This window comes from Sinocyclocheilus rhinocerous, unplaced genomic scaffold, assembly GCF_001515625.1.
Source record: "Sinocyclocheilus rhinocerous isolate Xijiao unplaced genomic scaffold, SAMN03320098_v1.1 scaffold3340, whole genome shotgun sequence".
Lineage (NCBI taxonomy): Eukaryota > Metazoa > Chordata > Actinopteri > Cypriniformes > Cyprinidae > Sinocyclocheilus > Sinocyclocheilus rhinocerous.
In genome coordinates, this window is record NW_015645073.1 from 347,834 (window position 1) to 358,974 (window position 11,141).

The window sequence follows — 11,141 nt, forward strand, 5'->3', positions numbered from 1 at the left end:
TTTCAGTGAATTATTCATTCCAGTGTGTTTGGCTTTAAAACATGAGCTCTGTCATATTCTGTGATTGTCTCTGAAGAGCGCGAGCCCTCACACGTCACGCTGTGTGAAGTACAGACTGAACGGATGGTCAACACATCCCACCGCTGTATGGCCAGATGAGACGCAAACTACGTTTTCTCGACTGTATAACCAGTGTCTCTTTAGAAAAGTTTTGATGGATGAAGAGTGCAACAAGGTAAAGATAATTGCGGAGGCATACAGGAGTCGTACTGATTGCACATTGTATTTATGCACAGGCACAGATATTTCCGTACATTCACGTTGTTTACACGATAATGTTTTGATTTGTCATGTGTATGTTGCTGTGTTTATTTATTCTGAATGGATCCGTGTACTTTAGTAGATATATGCAGTCAGCCGGCGATTGGTTTAGGGTTTTTTTGGCATCACCATGCGGTCCTGTTCGGTATCGCAACTTGACTTCTCTAAAATGTAAAAAAGCTAATTGCTGTTGCACTGTACACATACTATACAATTCTGCATTTTTTTTTTAGCATTTTTTTTTTCTTTCATATGTGCTTATATGGGCTCCTTATATCATTTGGAGGCACAATATGTAAGATTTTTTTATTTAAATAAAATAAAAAAAATTTAAAAAACACTAGAACAGTGTTATATATTTTGCTGACTTGTGTACTTACATTATCCCAAATGTTTCGAAGAATGTTTAAATCAAGAGAAATAAGCAATTTTAACTAGTGACACGGACCGTGTCCATAGTGTCATTGTGTCGCCTGCCAATGACATCATAACCCCTCGATTTCCGTTTTGTTTTTTTCCTCGATTTCGTTTTGTTTTGTAGAACATATGGAAACACCAAAGATGCTTTAATATGTTGTGAGTTTTATTAGACCGGTGACGACCGCACAGAGTAGCATAATAACAGATTTTAATCAGATTAAAATTTTTAATCTATTGACAGCCCTAATATTTATGCATTTGACAGACACTTTTATCAAATGCAACTGCACTGCATTCAAGGTATACATCTTATCAGTTCATTTCCTGGGAATCGAACCTACGACCATGTCTATGAACCTATGATGCAAATCTACATACAAATAATTTGAAACGCATCAAAACAATATGCTCGTACACTTTAAATCTAATGTAAAACCGCCTCACAATTAAGCTAGTGCAACAATGATTAATTTTACATTTAAGTTAAAAATGAGAAACAAAACATAAGATATCTTTGGCATAATAAAAGTACTTGTAAATGGCATAATAAACAAACGTAAAAGTAACTCACCTAATGAGATAATAATGACATGATTTAGCAGTTCCCGAATGCCTGGATTATTTTGAAAATATTAGTTGAATAACTTCCATTTGACTATTAAAAACAAATGTATCATTTGTAATGAACTTTAATTTTTCAATGCTATGTTGCAAAAAAATTACTGCCTCCTTACAATATGGGCCACAAATCTTCCCACAAAAATCTCAACATGACAACCTCTGTTGTCCGTCTCCATCAATGCCACAAGTACTACCACGTTTGACTAGATAATACTAGAATAATTAACTGTCACATACATAACTATGCTGATCATTCAGTAAAATGGTATCACCATGTATTGTATCTCTTGCTCTGGCTACTGTGTATAGACCACCAGGGCCATATACAGATTTCCTAAAAGAATTAGCAGATTTCCTCTCAGACCTATTGGATCACCACAGTAAGGGAAAAAGCAATAAAACTACTTTATAGAAGACCCGATCAATTATAAATCACACACTCGCATACAAAAGAACACTAACCAACAGAGCAACAATAAACTACTATCACAAACACACAAACACACAGGCAGGTGTTTGTCTTAGAAAGGTTGCATGCCGATCAATGCACTTTTGATTTGTGCTCATCCACATATGGACGACAGTGATGTAAGTGGCAACTTTAGTGAGTTTACGGGTAAATTACCTCTGCGAACGACATCTTGTCAAAAGGAGCTCTAACAAGCTATCGACCCGCCACTGCCGTGTCCTAAACGAGCTGCTTCCATGTTTCCGGTAAAATCAAGCCACTGAAAAACAGAATTTATCTCAACTGATGTAATGAATCAGAGCCTAAGAAAAGCACATCAGGGACAAACACTGGAGGAGGATGGGAGATATCAACGAGCGCAGAGACGGATGTGGGTGAGTGGTCCAAGTTTCTAATCACTTCAAAATTAGTTTTTCTGAACAGTAAGCAAGTTTAACGCTCTTTGTAGCATAAAGTTTTCAGTCCATGAACGGACACGTAATTGCAACTTTACATAACTCTTTATGTAAAATTACGTTAAAAACAGAAGCACTTTATGGATTTCTGATCACATGACTTCCTGATGAGAAAATAAGGTTTTATTCACACTTGCAATTCCACTTTGTTTTGCAAATTTGAGGAAACTATATCCACACTTTAGGGAAAAGATGAGTGAATTCAGACAGATGTCGCACTAATGCACATTGTGTATGAATAGCCTATGATACACACTGATTCTGAATGTTCTGAATGACAAAAAAACTACTTAAATTCAGATCTGGCCATTCAGACTGAAACACAAATGTTAACTGGATTTCAAACAACATACAGATTCAGTTTAGATCAAATTTGGCAACATGCCTTCAGTTCAGAATACAAAGGGGTAATCATTTTAAAAGGTGATTTTTCACTATTATTTACAACAGGATCTGTATTTTTATGGGTTTAAATAAAATTATTTTGTTATAAGAGACAATAAAAACAACTTTGTGCTTCAAAGCCACTCCATTCCTGGAAAAAAAAAATTTAACTTAATTTTCAAAAGTCAACGAATTTGTGACTTCAGCATGCTGTCTGTCAAAGATGATAATGCACCACCTAAAGATGTCAAAGATGATAACGTACCTGACTTTAAATTTCTCAGATGTTTAAAAGATTAAGGCAATTACCAAAGTTTGATGAAATGTTGTTTCATTTTCCAATACAAGATGATACATTTTTACATGATTTGCTACATTTAATTACCCTTTAGCAGATTTTAAGCCACATTTCGGCCTATATAAGATACACCAGAAATACTTTTAAAAGTTTTTTTTTTTTTTTTTCAAGTTTCCACAGAACACATGGTTATCGCTCTCGGTGGCTTAAGTATTTAACATCACACGTTTGCAGATGAATGCCGAAAAGTTTTTTTTTTTTTTTTTTCAAGTTTCCACAGAACACATGGTTATCGCTCTCGGTGGCTTAAGTATTTAACATCACACGTTTGCAGATGAATGCCGACCCGGCCCTGGATAAAGTTTCATATGTTACACTGTAATCGTACACCTAGCCAATGACCTTTGACATCTCTCTAAAACCTTTCAACTCCTTCAACAACAATGAAGGTCATTGCTTTCACTAGTCAACACAGTTCACAAACCCATTTCACTTTCACAACATCACATACTTCCTTAGATTAACAAGAAAAGAAATGTAGTGAGAGACTTTATTTAAAGGGGTCATATGATGCTGCTAAAAAAGAACATTATTTGGTGTATTTGGTGTAATGAAATGTGTTTATGCGGTTTAAAGTTAAAAAAACACATTATTTTCCACATACTGTACATTATTGTTTCTCCTCTATGCCCCGCCTTTTTGAAACCAAAACTCGCGTTTGAATCATCAGTGGCAACGAAAAACACAACGGCATAGCGTGAGGGGAAGCCCCAGCTTAGTGTGCACTGAGGCCGGGATAGAGTGAGCTGAGGCGGGCTGGACTCCACTTCGTCCACGGTGAAAGTTGATGTATTCCCTCAGCGACCAGCACAGATCAGCTCTAGGCATGACGAAGCGGATATTGTCCTCTTTTGGAAGACCAAACAAAGTAGTTTCGCTTTCACAACGAAGCACACAGCGTCTTCAGGACATGGCTGCAGCGTCAACAATACTACAGCGAGAATAAAAGTTACGCCTTCTTTCTTTGCGTGAACATTTGGGTGGCGTTATGCAAATCTTCCCAGATCGTGACGTAGGTATGTGGGGGCGTGTTAGAACGAGCAGTTTTAGGTAGGCGTGGTTAACTCTTTTAACTTTTATAAAGAATATCTCTTTGGTTTTGAGACTTTAGTGTTTGCAACTTTACAGATCTTCTTTATGCACCAAGAGCTTGTAACACTCCAAAGAGAAAGGAAAAATTGAAATCGCATCATATGACCCCTTTAATCTGATTGGATGGTAAATGACATGTGATTGGAGGAAAGGGTTTGATTATAAGAGGGCTTGATGACATCATCTGAACAAGAAAGTTGTTTGAGGTGGTGTTGTATTGCATTTTGAAAGAAAACAATTAGGGTCAATTTTGATTTCATGTTGACTTTAACCATGTTTCACAAGCTAAAGCAAAATCAATCATCAAAAATAGTTATTTTGTGATTTTGAACAATCTACAAATTACTCTGACACCAAGATAATCGCCAGTGCGCTGATGGACAGAATGAGTTTCTTCAAAAGACAAGCCAATAAGTTTTCTATCCGAATTGCTTCTTTAGAAGAACGCTGTGATTAGGTTAGCTGCTATTAAAGTGAGCCGTGATTGGCTGGTTTAATGATCAAGTGGCTTTTGATTGTCAGGAAGAGAAGAGTTTTTCTCAGACTGTTAACACAGAGGATGTTTTAGTGTGTGTGTGTGTGTATGTGTGGTTGGCACTGATGGTGGCATCCTGGATCGATACACATCAGGCTCACCGGCGAGACAGACAAGGGCGTCACCGAATTGACAAGCATGTGCTCAGAGCACATCATTCACCAGCCTCCGCACACACACACACACACACACACACACAGATCACGCTATACACAAACACAAAACACTCATCCACACATGGAGGTAATATGGATTAGTGTGCAACAATGTAATTATTAACGGGGTTAACTTATGTTGGTATATAGTTATGTAGATTATTCTTAAATTTGAGTAGGAAACAATTTTCACTCAAAAATGGCAAAATTTCACAAATAATTACCAAGAAACTACAATTGAATTAGACATGAAATTTTGACCTAAATAGTATTTTCTTGTAACGTACTCCAAAAAACTTGGAAATGCAATTATATTGTGTTCATCTCATGGTGTGTGTGTAGTTCAGAGATGTATTCTTAGCCTTAAAATCACATGCTCAGATTTCAACCATCAGTCGACCATACTGGACCAAACCCTGCATTTCGCTCGCTTTCTCTTTCTCTCTTCTGGTCTACCGAGCTGGATCAAAGCCAATGTACTCATTTTGGCTCGCTCTAAAAGACTCTCACTTTCTTTCCCAAGAAAGCAAACACACACACACACACGGCAAAGCCACTGAACGCAGTCAATGCCGCAATAACACCAGCACTCATTAAAGAGACACTCCCTTGAGCGGTTGTTCTTGACTTGAAGCTTTATTACCTGACTAATTACAACACTGTTAATTAGAACAATTAGCTATGATCATTGAGAAACGCAAATAAAAGACAGACAGGGAAGAAAAGACCTGTAACTTTTGTCCAAACAAGGTACTTGAGTGTTTTAAGAAACTCACAAACACAGGGTGTGTCTCAAAAATTTGTGAAAATCTAGACAGTATCAAATATACCTATAATAACAAAAAATTGAAATATGATTTTGGGATATGGTGCCATGGTAATACCATGTTTTTGGACATGGAATTACAAAAATACCAGTAATGCACCAAAATTATGCAACCGAAATGGTTTCAGAGGTTCAAAATCCTTGACAGAAGCAATGACATTAAATTAGCGCATTTCTGATGGCATGTTTTGACTGAATCAGTATTTATTCATGCACACATTGTGGATAAGCTACAAGAAGCATCAGCAGTTTGGACATACTTCACCGTGAACAAAGAATATGCTATTGCTAGAGTAGCAATACATAAAATTTGTATATCAAGTTGCAGCTCTTCGCCAAAGTATTTTTATACGACTGGTTTAATTTATCATCCGAGAACACAAAACCGTGAACAGCATATGTTTATTTACCCAATTACCCAAATTTAATTACTGAAACATTATATTCGGTTTTGCTTTTCTGGTAAATGCAAACTTCTGGCGCCTCATTGCCGAAGAACTTCACTTAAACTAATTTAATTTATTACCTGAAAACACAACATCCAGAACAGCATAAAGAATTCAACTGCCCAAAGTTAATTACAGAAACATTACTTTCGTTTCTATTTTCGGCTAAATGAAAACTATTGGTTTTGGTAAAAAAAAAAAAAATAATAATAATAATAATAATTTTGGTGCCTCATATTTGAACAACTTTACTATGACTGGTTTAATTTACACATCATAAAAGGTTCAATGAGCCATTTACTTAATTTTAATTAAAGAAAATTCATTTTTGACTAAACTTTTCATTTAGATGTTTCGTTAAAAAAAAATATTTTGGCGCCTCATTCCTGAAGAACTTTATTACAACTGTTTTAATTAGTCCACCAAAAACAGCATCCAGAACAGCATAAAGAGTTAAATTACCCAAATTTAAGTACAGAAATTTTATTTTCGGCTTTGGTTTTCAGCTAAATGAAAACTTTCAGTTTTGTGTTTCGGTAAAAAATAACTTTGGTGCCCCAGTCCTAAAAACTACAAATGGTTTAATTTATCAACCAAGAACATTACACCCTGAACAGCATAAAGAGTTTAACTAACCAGTTAGTTACCCAAATTTAAATTGCAAAAACTTTTGTTTTTGGTTTTCGGCCAAAAAAATTTGTCGCATCACTAGAAAACACTAAATAGTTTTTGCACATGTACTATGTTAATAATGTGGGCATGATGTCATGGTAATACCCTGGTATACTTTGGACTACCACATAAATACCATAGTATATGAACTGTTTACTTAGAAAATTGCCTTTTCTTCCCATGTTTTTGTTGACATGTATTATGTTAATACCATACCACAGTGTTCTTTAAAGTACCATTTAAATAATAGTATATGAAAAAAGCAATAATTTAGTACCATAATATACAACAAAGTGCCAAAGTATCTGCCACGGTCTCTTTAGCAAGGGATGAAGTGCATCTATAATGCCCAAAAAGGCAGCTCAATAGGTTTTGAGAAACAGCAACAGAGACTCTGGTAGACTCTGTCTTAGACATTTGTTTATAAGTGTGGCCCCTGTCCTGCTGACGGGGCCCAACCGCACACAGAAAGAAACATTCAGAAAGAGCCAACTCTAATTACTCCATCTTTCAGTCCTCTATGAAAAATGACAAACTAGAAGGGCAAGACAAAACAAATTAAGACTGAAAAACAAGGAAAAGATTGGAGAGAGGGGCCACGGGGGTGCAGGACAGGGATCTGAGGGGGTCTCTACAGTTGACACAGCACTGAAGAGCATTCCAGCGCAAGTGGAGAACAAAAGCGCGCACACAAACAATGGCGTGGATACTGGGAGACGCAACAACGGCACATCAGGACTCCATACCCCCTCACACACGCGGAGCGGGCCGCTGATTTTAATGTGAAGCGTCCACTGAGTCCTGGCATTTGGCAAAGCAGATGCTGAGAATGGGCTCGCACACACACACACACACACACACGCACACACACGCTGAGCTGCGCTGGGAACAGATGGGGGAAGGGTCGCCCCACACGGGGACACATCCCTCCGTTTCTAAGGAAGAACGTCGGCATTGATCAGCGACGTGGAGGTCATTCTACCCGCATACACACACACACACACACACACACACACACACAGACTGATGCACGCATAAAGGACAAACGGCACTGAACAGGTGGACCAGTAAAAAAAAATGTTTTCCAGAAAACATATCATGTATCTGAACAGACAGCTGTTTGGAATGCTGACAAAAGTGGGTGTGTGTCACTTCACACAGACTAACTAGCTCCTCTTTCACTCAGTTCCTAGATGCACTTTGAGCATATCTTAATATGTGTTTCCACTGTGGTTTGATGTTTTATAGTTTGAGCATTAGCAGAGGCATAAACGCATCACTTGGCTGCACTATCCAATGGTGATTCAATTGTGAAAGGGAAAAATGCATTAACATACATAAATAAATATAAGGTTGAGCCATATTATCTAGTGCTAGATTGATATATCAGCCATTTTGAGATTAGCATTGCTTAAAATAATAATCATTCATTTACTCACGACATGTCATTCCAAACTGTATTTCTCCCATGGAAAATCGAATGGTGACCAAACTCCAGTAAAGCACAATAATAAAAGCATTATAAATGTAGTCCATACAACCTGTGCGCTATATACAGTAGATAAAGTCTTCAAAAGACATATGTTAGCTACGTATATGTGAGGGACAGACTGAAAGGTAAGCACATTTTCAGGGGGGAAAAAATCAATTGACAGGGATGGTCACCATTCACTTTTATTGCATAGAGAAGCACAGACTTTCTGCTGAATATCTTATTTTGTGTTCTGGTTTGTAATGAAGATGAGAAATTGATGACAAAATATTCATTTTTAGGTGAACCATTCCTCTATTTTATGCAAAATACTTTAGCAAATTTAGTTATATAAATGTTTACATTTAAATTTCAGCATTGTTGAGGATCTCAATTACTATTATTAAATGGTATTATGTAAATAGTTACATTATATTGACCACTAAGCTCTCTAGATATCAGTATTGGCCATTTAAAAAAACTGGTATTGGTCATATAAAAATGTACCACTAAAAACTAATTTCTCAAAATGCTTAAATGGATAGTTCACCCAAGAAAGAAAATTCTGTCATCATGCAGTTGCAAACTTGTTTGACTTTCTGTGGAACACAAAAGAAAATATTTTGAAGAACGCTGGGAACCAAACAACATTGGACCCCATTGACTTCCATTGTATGGATGCTTAGGCATTTTTCAAAATATCTCCTTTTGTGTTCTACATAAGAAAGAAAATCATGCAGTTTTAGAACAACATTAGGGAGAGTAAAAGACAGAATTTTCATTTTTGGGTGGAGCAGACCTTTAATTTCAAAAGTGGTTCACAAAATCTCTTCACAAACCAAACTGCCAATCAAAGAGTGTCTCATAAATATGCACTGCCTGGCCCAACCTGGCTTTGTCCCCAAACTCAACCCATATCAAAACTAATCTAATGCTGGGAATAAGTGAGTCATCTATAAAAGTGAGTGTTAGTGGAAAAACAAACCAGAAGTAGCTCACAATTTCCTTTACATTTAGAATGAAAGATGGTTTCTTTTTTTTTTTTAAGCAATAACAGTGAATGAACAGCTCAACATACAGTTTACTTTAAATGCATGCACGCATACATATGTTTATGTATGCAAGCATGCATATATCTGAGTCTAGTTGACCCTATATCTCTCTGCATTCGCCTAATGCAGGGCAGTGTCGCATTTCAGAGAGTGTGTGTCTCCCATTGATGTGCGGAGCACGCCAACATCATCCGAGCGCAGAGCGGTGTGAAGCCAATCTTATGAGGATGGAGAGAAAAAAGTGAATTCAGCACATTAATACGTGGAGCGCGCACACACAGACTACACACGCTCTCAAGGAGGATCTGAAGTGTGCAGTTTGTGAGCATGTGCTCCGTGGGTTTTAATTAAAAGATGCACTGGGCCCCTTGAGAATTCATACACGCATGCACCGGGGGCCGCTTGTAAATTTACAGCCCTTTCATGGATGCTCGGGAGTCGGGACGCTGTGATCTTCCCACCTTGTCACTGCAGCATGCATGCATGCATTAACATCCACCACACCTCCAACAACTTTCTCTGCCCTCTGCATGTCCACAAGTCCTCTATGTGCAGTCATTCCCCCTATGACAACTTAAATAAGGCTGCTTCTCCTGAATGCACTCAAAACATCAATGCACAACCACAATTTGTCCCTAAGATCTACTGAAAAAGGTCTCAAACCCCAAACGCGTAACGCAGCCAACGCAACGCATGCCTTTACTGCGGAATAAACCTGCTTCAATACTTGCCCCCCCTTCATTCAATCTGCCCCCGTCTGCTGCCCAGCCAACTTTCACTCCCAAACGCAGTTAGTTGATCAATAATCACATTGCATATGACTTCATTTCGCATACCTATCCTCGTGAGTAATAAATCCGTTCGGTGAGTGGCAGGCGTCCGCGCGCTACTTTGCCGTATCCATGAGAAGTTCCGTATCCGACCGCGCATCGGTAGTGCAACCGTCTCGCCGAAGCTTCTGCAACAGCAATGTGCTCCGGCGTTCACACACGCGCGTTCTTACACACACACACACATACACACACACACACACACTCGCTCGGTGTGGGACCGGGGAAGCGCGCGGACGGAAGGGGGGAAAGAGCGACTCCCGCGGGTGCGAGCATAGCGCAGCCTACCGGACGAGCGCGCACACACACATCCACACATCCACACAACACACACAGTCACACACGGTTTGGCATTATTTATTGTGCATGGGAAATCATTAATGTGCATATTATATTTGCATTAAGTGCATGTGCTTTTGTCAGTAATTTCTTTTATAATTATTTATTATTTAAAGATTAGATTATTATATTTAGTCAAATTTAAGGATGTTTCTTGTCTAAATAGTTAACCTAGGCTACACTTCCACTCCAGTCAGTGTTATTTTACTATTACTGATTTACCATTATAGTTTTTGTTAATATTTAAAAAAAATATATATTTTTATATTATATTGAATATTTTGTTTTCATTTTAAATTTCACTTTAAATTTAAGTTTAAATTTAAAGTAATTTTGTTGTGTGTTCTTGTCATTTAAATTTTTTTATTTTTTTTTGTTTTAGTTAATGTTTATGAATTTTTTATGGTTTTAATTTTAGTTGCCCTGACTCGAGTCTTCCTTCCCACTGTTTGTGTTTTGTCTGTTTACAGGCCCAAACCTAAATTGCCTGCAAACAGACAAAACGCTCTATTAATAAGACTGAATTGTATTGTACTGCATTGTATTTGAGAACAGCTGGACGTTGCGGTAGCAGGTGATATATGGGTCAGCCCTGCATAAGTGTGCTGGTCCACTCGTGCTGAAGCTCCAGTGCGTCCAACTGAGTGTCAGAGTGATGATCACGGGTGGCTACGGGGTCTTTTAGAAATGCACTT

At 37.8% G+C, this 11,141-nt stretch overlaps 1 protein-coding gene across 1 annotated transcript in view; it reads right to left on the reverse strand.

Annotated features, from left to right (window-relative positions):
• Positions 1 to 10,235, reverse strand: part of LOC107705473 (protocadherin Fat 3-like) — a 171,035-nt gene extending 160,800 nt beyond the window's left edge. The window contains exon 1 of the mRNA XM_016508783.1: positions 10,114 to 10,235. The gene's annotated coding sequence lies outside the window, so the exon portion shown is untranslated. The remainder of the gene's footprint in view (positions 1 to 10,113) is intronic.
• Positions 10,236 to 11,141: the final 906 nt, after the last annotated feature.